The following is a 10,331-nucleotide window of genomic DNA, read 5'->3' on the forward strand; positions in this document are numbered from 1 at the left end:
TGAAAATTTCAATAAAACTCCGGAGGTGAGCATGCGGATCCTCGCCACGCCTACCGCCAAACTGTCCGGTAGTTTGAATAATTTGCAGCATCACTAGTTTCATCTCGAACCTTGTTCCGTCCAAGGCTGGCCTCATGATTCCTGGTGAGAAATCATAAAGATTGAGCGACGCATAGTCCCGGATGGGTCTATTGCGGTCGTTCGCCAAAAGGATAGGATTCGCCGTGATATTATTTGCGTTTGGAGCTCTGTTTCCCGGTTGCTCCGCCATGTTGGGATCTTTCTCTTGTTGTCGTTGGCGACTGTAAAGAAAATCAAAAAGTTACCGTTAGCACAATATGTACTATCGTAGGCTCCAGCAACGGCGCCAAAAACTTGACGCGTTGTGAATATGATAAAATAATGGTGTATATTGCGATGGTGGTGGATACGTTGTGCATGCAAGTTTTCCTAGCAAAATCCAAGTATAAATCCTACTAAGTTGCCAGGTAAGCCCAGGGTCGAACACAGGGACTATGGAGACAATATGCAACGGTGATTTCAGATTCCTTTGCGGTAACAAATAAAACAATGATTTGTTTGGTATGTTTGTTTAAAATATAAATCCTATGTAGTGGAATTGAGAAAAGAGTTGATTCGGCGAAAGTTACAATGAGTATGTGGGGAACGAGTTGCGAAAGGATTTAGCTAGCGCTTCCTAGGATTGCATTCAAGCTATGCGATCATGTTACACACATACAACAGCAATTTATCTCCCAATGCAAATGTTATAGTTCCTAGTTTTAGGACGCCTGCGATGTATGCGATGATATCTATAGGACTTATTCCTAAGTCTCTACTCTTGTCTATGCGATGATGAATGGTGCACACAGATACAAGGTGACCTCATACCATCATATCCTATCTCTAGTGTACATGCGATGCGTTAATAGAAAACAGAACTTATTCCTAAGTTTCTATCTCTTGATTATGCGGTTCTAATCTGACTCTCCCGAACCTAGATTCTAATCTGACTTTTTCAAGCCTAGATTCTATCCTTAGACCACCCTCCCGAGCATCTCTAAAGAATGAATGATGTATACATAATATAAGATTATCACATAAAATGAAGATCTCAGGTTACGCTAGCTAAGTGCTTCTCAACCCATTCGACAGTTTAGTTACTCATGCGTAATGTAAGAGAGTCAACAGATGTCAAGATGCAAATTCTATTTTATAGATAAGATCAGAGTATAGAATGACAATGGAAAATAGGGATAGAGAGCCTGGTAGCAATGTCTTGTTTCCCAAAGCTTTTATACTGAGTTTTTCTCTACTCTGCCCAAAAGAATGCTCTTGCTTCCACAAGAGTCGGCCCTCTCTCTGTTCTCAACGCTTCCCCATACTCTTCCGACTAACCAAAATGATCTTTCAGCGTCTTCTCTCTTCACTCACCTCCGTCTTCTAAGTATATAAAATTAATGACTACGGCTATCTATATATATGGCGAAGAAAAACTCTAAATTCTGAATAGCGGAATCCTTTTAACGAAGGTGGCATTCGGTATTTATAGAGCTTCAGGGTGAAGAGATTTTTCTCTTAAATGATTGCACTAATGGGATGTCATTAATAATCTGTCTGATGCGCTGATTAATTATTACCGAAAATTTGAGTGTACTTGCTACAGTGTATTGTTAACAGCTTATCAACTTAATTCGGATTCGACCGTCGTCAGCTTTCTGTCCTATCATGATTTATTAAGCTTCCACCTTGATGAGCCATCTCTATGCGGCCACCTTCTTGAGCAGATCTTCGCGAAAGTATACAATCGCGTAGCCTTGCGGTCGCAATCTCTTAATGCGCTCGGACACTGAATTCCTTGAATTGCAATTATGCCTTGCGCCAACGCATTTTACTGCACAAAATATGTAAATTAGCTGCTTAAATGCGATGGACGCATGCGATCGTACTGTTCTCAACTTAATGCTTTTGGACACTATTTTACATATTTTTACTGTCACAATCCTACATTGTTTTATATCTTTACGTTGTAATAACGTGCATTTCTGCCTATTATCATGTGTGCATAAGCAAGAATAGAAACTTAGAAATAAGTTCTATTGACATTTTCGCATATGCATCGCATGCATATATTTGTGTATAGTATGATCATATAACTTGCACTAGCTGGGATTACCCTTGCGATCAAGCTTAATGATACGATGAATTTATCCCCTCTACCATTTTATCTATTTTTCCATGCATCTTATTATGCTTAAACAATTTTCGCATCTCCACCAACTCTGATAGTCATACTTTCATTGCTTAATCTATTTAGTTAGGAGTAGGAGTAGTGTATAGTCCTTTAACTTCATTATTCTTTTATTCATCGTCGCAAACACATTACCTCACAACATTTAGTTACAAGTCCCTGAGTTCGACCTTGGATCACCCCAAGAAACTTGCGATCTCGTTATACTTGGCAAGAGAGTAAGAAAACTTGTGGCAGGAACGCATGGTCATCACATATATTCTTAAACGCATATTGCATATTTTTTTAGTCCAACGCATGACCATCGACGCATGGAGATCAATGCATATCATAAGATGCACACATATCTACGCTCCATTTTCCACGCATCAAGTTTTTGGCGTCGTTGCGGGGAACTTGGCAGCTAATAATTTGCTAAGTTTTGTGTTTTTTTTGTTTGTTAAACTATTAGCTGCCAAGTCCCCAGCAACGGCGCCAAAAACTTGATGCGTGGAAAATGGAGCGTAAATATGCGTGCATCTTATGATATGCGTTGATCTTCATGCGTCGATAGTCATGCATTGGATAAATAAATATGCAATATGCATTTAAGAATATATGCAATGACCATGCATTCCTGCTACAAGTTTTCTTGCTCTCTCGCCAAGTATAACGAGATCGCAAGTTTCTCGGGGTGATCTGAGGTCGAACTCAGGGACTTGTAACTAATATTGGGAGGTAATGTGTTTGCGGCGATGAGTAAAAGAATAATGAAGTTAAAGGAATATGCGCTACTCCTACTCCTAACTAAACAGATTAAGCAATGGAAGTATGACTATAAGAGTTGGTGGAGACGCGGCAACTGTTAACGCGTAATAAGATGCATGGAAAAATAGATAAAATGGTGGAGGGGATAAATTCACCGCATCATTAAGCTTGATCGCAAGGGTAATCTCAGCCAGCGCAAGTTATGCGATCATGCTATACACAAATATACGCATGCGATGCATATGCGAAAATGTCAATAGAAATTATTTCTAAGTTTGTATTCTTGCTTATACGCACAAAAGACAAGATAACTGCATACCACCATATCCTATTTCTAGGGCACATGCTATGTGTCAATAGCATATAGAACTTATTCCTAAGTTTCTACTTTTGCTTATGCAATCCAATCTGACTCTCCCAAGCCTAGATTTGGTCTTTAGACTACTCTCCCAAGTATGTCTAAGTGATGAATGATGCACTCATAAGTCAAGATGATCACAAAAAGCATGGTTGACATAAGATTATTCCTATCTCTAGGAACTCTACTTACTTTACTTAGTGTGTTCCACTACTTACCCTCTCGGGCAGTTAGTCGCCGTTGATAAGCTCATAGACAAGCGTTGCTACAGCTTCACACTAAGCAAAGAGGATTTACTCACCATACTCGCGTAATGCACACCTCTTGGTGGTTTGTTACATGCTTCATATTTCTATGTCGCATGATTAAGTATGCGATACTCTTGCAATCTTACTTAGTTCGTTGTAATGAAAGTAAAGGATGATAAAAAATAAGTTAATAAAGATGGAGTTGAAGGAAATAAAGAGATTCATTGATTACAAAATGTATTAATGTCTTAAGCTAAAATATAATACAATACAGAGATAAGAAAAGAAGTGGAAGGCTAGATGTAGGCAATCTCTTTCTTCCATCAGATGTGTGTCAAGGCTGCCGGTAGTGCCATGGATGAGTGGTGGAGTAGTCTCTCTCGAGATCTATCTCCGGCGCTCCGGTTATCAATCGGAATGGGTGAAGGAATGAAGAACTCTCAAAGAATGTCTTCTCACACTCTCATCTGTGATCACAAGGATCTGCCTTCAGGCAGAAGCTCGGATGCCTTGAATTTAGGCTCTAAGGCTCTATTTATAGAGCTCAATCACTGACAACATTGATGGTCCCACTCTGAGTCTCTGCCACTAACGGCGCGATGGACCTAATCTGAATCTCTGCTATTAATGGCGTGGTAGGTGAAATGTCAACATCATCTTTTTGATACTCTTAAGGTTTGCGTTCATGCTTGGTTTCTGAAGTACCATCGCATTCCACCACCCTTGCGATCATCCTTTTATCATGGTTATTACTCTGTAGTCGCAACCTCCATGCGATGGACGCATGTGATTAATAGCCGTAACATCCATGCGATGAACGTGCGCGATCACCCTTGCGATGGTCTGGGATTCACCGCATGCGATCGGTTCCTGTGATAGCTACAAAAGATAGACATTTTGACGTAGAATAATGCATAATATTGGGTTAGCCGAGATTTTCAATGCTCATCGACGCAAGCTCACTTTTCACATGAGTTCTCAGTATAATCACTGTATATTCTACTTGTTAGCCCTCATAATTCTAAATAAAAGGCTACAATAACTTGTATTTCTACCAGCTATCAATTGACCTACCAGAAACAAACGCAGACTGGTTACCACTGATGAGAGAAGGCAAAAACAACCACAATCTCTCAGCTAAGATCCTCGAGATACACTTATACACAACATTGCAACAAGAAATAGGACGAAACTCTCCATACGTTCAGCTCACTGCCTCTTTGGGATAAGAGTTATAACAGTAGAATTAACTCTACCAGGCAGGCAACAGAACTCAACAAAGTTTAGCACAACATCATAGAAATCATCCCCAACCACACTCTAAGCAGCTCTGTAAAAATCCATTGAAGACCCATCAAGCCTAGAAGCCTTCCCAGACTTCATCGAGAATAAAGCCTTCTGAATTTCATCCTAACTCACCGGGCGACCAAGCGCCTCCACCCCCACCTCGGACCAGCTGAACTGCATAATATCCCCAATCCGGGTATTAAGATCCCTATACCCCACAGGCTTAGACCCCAAACTACCCTGAAAGAACTCTATCGCCACCTCCGTCACCCTGTCATGCACCGTCTGGTGAGTCCCCTCAGCATTCACAACTGTAAATAAACCACTACAACTGCGTCGAAAGCGAACACAGTGATGAAAAAATGTCGTGTCATATCACCTAACTCCAGCCACCTCACCTTAGCCTTCTGTCGAAGTGACGCCTCCTCCAATCTAGCCACTAATCAGAACACCTCAGTGGCCCAAGCCGCCTCTGCACACACCGACTCTGAGTCAGGATCCCTCTCCACTTCATTCTGAACAGCCTCCATAATCTGCCTAGCCACTCGCACCTCATTAGATAACATAGAGATACGCCTACCAAACGATGCACGTAAAACTTGCGTCACTGCCTTTAAATTTTTCACAAAGCTAACCATAGGAGACACATCCTCAAACTTTCTGCACACTAATCTGATAGTATCAATAAAACCATCAACCTTCACCCAATGAGAAAAATAGCGAAACGTAGGAGGCGGCCTACTCCTCGTCTCTCCTGTAGAAACCAAAGAGGGCTATGATCATAAATCCCCCACTGACCAACCTTAACCTCCGAATACGAAAAAACTACCTTCCACGCCTCATTAGACAAGCAACAATCCAACTGGTGCAAGATACCATTCCCCTGAAGTTTACTAGTCCAAGTAAACCAGTTACCTGTCACACCCATCTCAACCAGATCCACCTCTAATAACACCCCATCAAACTCCTCCATCTCTCTCATGCTAGGGCAACCACCAAAATCCTCCAAATTACTACAAATAGAATTAAAATCCCCCAAAACAACTCCAGGAAGCTGCCACGAGGCACACACATCAATCAACTAAGACCATAAGTTCCTCCTCTCGCTCACATGATTAGAGGCATACATAACACCAATATGTACCTAGCACTAATCCACCAAGGTTCCATAAATGAACTGATCCCCACTGACATCTATAAAAAAAAATCATAGACACTCTTCCGCCACATCACCCATATCCTCCCAACTCCCTTCACACTATAGCTACACACACACTCCAAGCAACCTACCCACCACCATACCAAAGTTCTCGCAGTAAACCCTTGTCTCAAGCAAACAGTAGAAAGTAACAGAGGAGGAAGCTAGAAAGTCTGCCACCATCCTACACTTGACAGGGTCATTCAACCCCCCAACAACTGTCTCTTATACACATCTAGATGTGTATAAGAGACAGGACCTAATCTGAATCTCTGCTATTAATGGCGTGGTAGGTGAAATGTCAACATCATCTTTTTGATACTCTCAAGGTATGCGTTCATGCTTGGTTTCCGAAGTACCATCGCATTCCACCACCCTTGCGATCATCCTTCTATCATGGTTATTACTCTGTAGCCGCAACCTCCATGCGATGGACGCATGTGATTAATAGCCGTAACATCCATGCGATGAACGTGCGCGATCACCCTTGCGATGGTCTGGGATTCACCGNGTCATTCAACCCCCTAACATTCCAGGAACACCAAATCACGAACCTTGCAAGAAATCACACCTACCACCTCCCATTAGGCCTTTGCCCGAACTTACGAACATCCTATCCATAACAGACAACGTGTCAGGATCTGCCTGCACTAATCCCAATTCCAACGAGTCTCCCCCCTCATAACACAAAACATCAAACTAATTACATTCATCAACGTGCTTTACAAACCCTGTAATTCTAGGGGACTCATAAACTACTTTGCTCCTCAAGGGCGTCGAACCCGGTGACCCACTGCCACCCCTGTGCCCTAACCTCCTCTATCACGCCAACGAAGACTAACCATAGTAAACTCGTCATCACTCCCCGCACCCTTATTCCCAACCACTGGGTTAACTCCCCTCCAACAATACCCAAATCTTGCCCCTTCCAACCACTCTCAAGTCCCCCATTCTCCCCCAAACACCCCTCATTAACCGCCACAATATACAACTTCTAACACTTTGCCACACTTTGTTTCTCACACACAGCCCCAGTATGCCCAAAGGAACCACAACAAGCACACCTACAAAGTTTCCACTCATACACTACTGGAATAATAAACTCTTGACCTCACATTCTAACAGCGACTAAAGGAGGCAATAACGAATCATCATTCACCTGAACGCAAGCCCTCGCATACGATAACACTGTCGCTCTCTTATTGCAACATCAAAAGAGACAGGCTTACCTACGGCACTAGCTAACACTACTAAACCCCTATTCGTCCACAACTCCAGGGGAACACGTTCCCGTTTAATCCAGATAGGAACAAAATCAAAAATAAAGGTTTCAAGAACAATACCTGGAGACCACTATTGTAATAAGATGGGCTTATCACCCAATTTTCACGAACCATTCTCCAGCACCCAATCCCATGACTCTGCTTTATGAAATTTAAAGATAATCAAATCATTCTCCAACAAGGTAATAGTTGGTATCTCTACGCGTCCCCAAATTCTCTGAATAAGTCGATAAATAACAGAATACAGAAGTTTGGCATCCACAAACTGACCAACTAAAGATTTCTCCCACAAACAAGCACCCGCATCAATAATCTCCTAACAAGGTTCAACAATAACTTTATCATTTTCAACCAATGGGGGAATAAACTCTAAATTTCCCCTCATATTAGACCCAAAAAAAGCCGTCCATGAATTTCCCCCTTTCACGTTGGAACCGGAACCAACAGAACCATACCGTTCCTCCAAACCGGTCTAGCTTTGGATCAAACCCCCTAGCTGAACTAGTTTTGAGAACCATCTCCTCCTGCTCACGAAAATCTCGCGTGTCCACCAAACAACCCTTGCTTCCAATAAGCCTCGCCCGTGAAACCTCCTCACGACCTAACTTCTACCCCCCGAGCCTTCAACTCCGACCCACCCACCAAAGCCCCACGCTTTACGATCCTTTCCCCAGCTCCCCCTACACTAGTCCACTCCCTTCACTCAACCTCAACCCACTCCCAACAGGCCTGCTCACCCCAGCTCCCTCAAGGTCCAACCCAACACCCCTCACAGCCCGGTTTTCTTCTGGGCCTCTAACACCCTCAAGGCTCCCAGACACACCCCTCACATCCTGGGCCCCAACTCCACTCGTCCCCAGACCACCCACCGTCAACCTCCTCAGCCCAACACTGGCAACACTCCTCGTACCAGACCCTTCACCCTCCTCAGAACGACTGTCAGACATCCCAAAATCCTTCACCTCTGAAGAACGAGCACTCAATCCTGACTCGATCTCCGATCTAAGCAGACAAAAGGGTTGTCGAGCAACTCGACCTCCATTCTTCTCCTTTAGTCTTAAAGGCGACCGCTTACGCATCATCATCACCAGCTCTCACCGTGGTTAAACCCACACCACAATACCTTAGATCTAACAATGCTCGTACCTCATATCTAAATGCCTCCAAAAGAATTCTCATATCCAAAATAGTCCTAGCGAAAACCTTATGCTGCTGCTGCTCAAACCTCACCGTCCAAAACGTAACAGAGTCGTGGCTAAAAACCTCACCGTCTACTAAAAGAAATCTCAAATCCAGAACTCACCATCTGCTAAAAACCTCGGCATACGAGTGTTAACGAAAGTCGACCGTCTGAGTGGCAGCCGAACATAACTAGCGAAACTGCAAAAACCGCAGTGTCGGATCAACGACGTTGACTGGACAAATGGCACCTACCCACGGTGAAGGCGAACAACATTGTCTGAAAGTGATGGCCCAACTAGGGCAATCGTACCCCCTCCAATGGATTCACAATTTTTATATGTTTGATATATGTTTAAATTATATTTTGATTTAACTTATACTAATAATAAATAAATAAATAAAAATAACTCCCCCTGTGGGGGGTTATTGGGAGTTAATGGAAGAGGGGTAACCCCTCTTCCTTAACTCAACGTAAAATGAAGAAAGAGATTTTTTTTTTTTTTTTTTTTTTTGCATCTTCTTCTTTCTCTCTAATCTTCTGTCTCATCCTCTCAATAAATTCTCTCTTTCCCTCATTCTTCTAAAAGGGCTCCCACAAGCCATAATTCTACCAAAGAATAGTAGAGATACATTAGTGGTGGCGTTCGAAACATCTTAACAGGAGATCACTTTAAGAACAGTCTTCAAAAGTGAGAATTTCTACATTTTTTTTATAAATTATAACATGCTTATTTGTTTTTGTTTTCTTCAACGGATATTAAACCACAATTATTCACATGCTTCCACATGTAATTCAATCCATTCATCAGCGTCGTGGCATGGCTCCATCCTTTAGAGGCGTTTTGTCTTTTTCACGTCTTTTTGACCTGATAACTTTGTTAGGGCTTCGAATTGCTCCATTTTCTCTTTAATGCTCGATTCCACCTCTAAATTGTTAGGTACCTAATAGAATAATCAACTAAATACATTAAATAGCATAACAGCCTCGAGTTGTGTGGAGCGAGATAACACATTTTAGGTGTTATCGACGTACTCGAACTTACACTAAAATTTTTTTATCAACATTAATCAATCAAATAAATTAAATTCAACCCAATCAAGATTGTCGATCAACCATCCTTCATCATACACAAAAAATTTCATGAAAAAAAAAATTGGGTGCATCATGGAGTGCACCAATTGTCCAACATTTGCGACATGACATCTTTCCTTCTTTTCTTAAATATTTTTTGATTGTATGGTTGAAGTAGGTTGCACAAGTATTGCCCCACAAAACAAGGAACATAGTTGGATGTCCTTCCAATCGCGTCCATCTTTGTATAACTGGTCCAATACACCAATTATAATTTGACACGTGGCATATTTTTTTAGCTTGCTTTTGTTTGTTTTTACTATTTGCTTTCTTCTGGTTCCTAGCTACCAAAACATAAGATACAAACAAATTTCTCTCTTTTTTCCTCTAATTTGATTCCCATTCTTTAAATTCCTTTGAGAACAAAATAACAAAGGTTAGTGAACTTCAAACCAGAAACTCTTAACTGCAACCATTTCCCTTCATATTTTCCCTCCTAAAATTAGTCATTAGTGATCATCACACAGTTCCCATAAACTTTCTGTTATTTGTTGGTTTATAGTAACTGTTGTCTTCAACTACACTTTGTTATATTTGTTATCCATTATTATTCTACACACATACACATATATATAAACATAAAATGGGAAAAAGAACAAAATTAAATTGATTTTAAAGATATCAAACTCTCTGTTCTAAAAAAAA

The sequence above is a fragment of the Benincasa hispida genome, chromosome 8, assembly GCF_009727055.1.
Source record: "Benincasa hispida cultivar B227 chromosome 8, ASM972705v1, whole genome shotgun sequence".
NCBI lineage: Eukaryota > Viridiplantae > Streptophyta > Magnoliopsida > Cucurbitales > Cucurbitaceae > Benincasa > Benincasa hispida.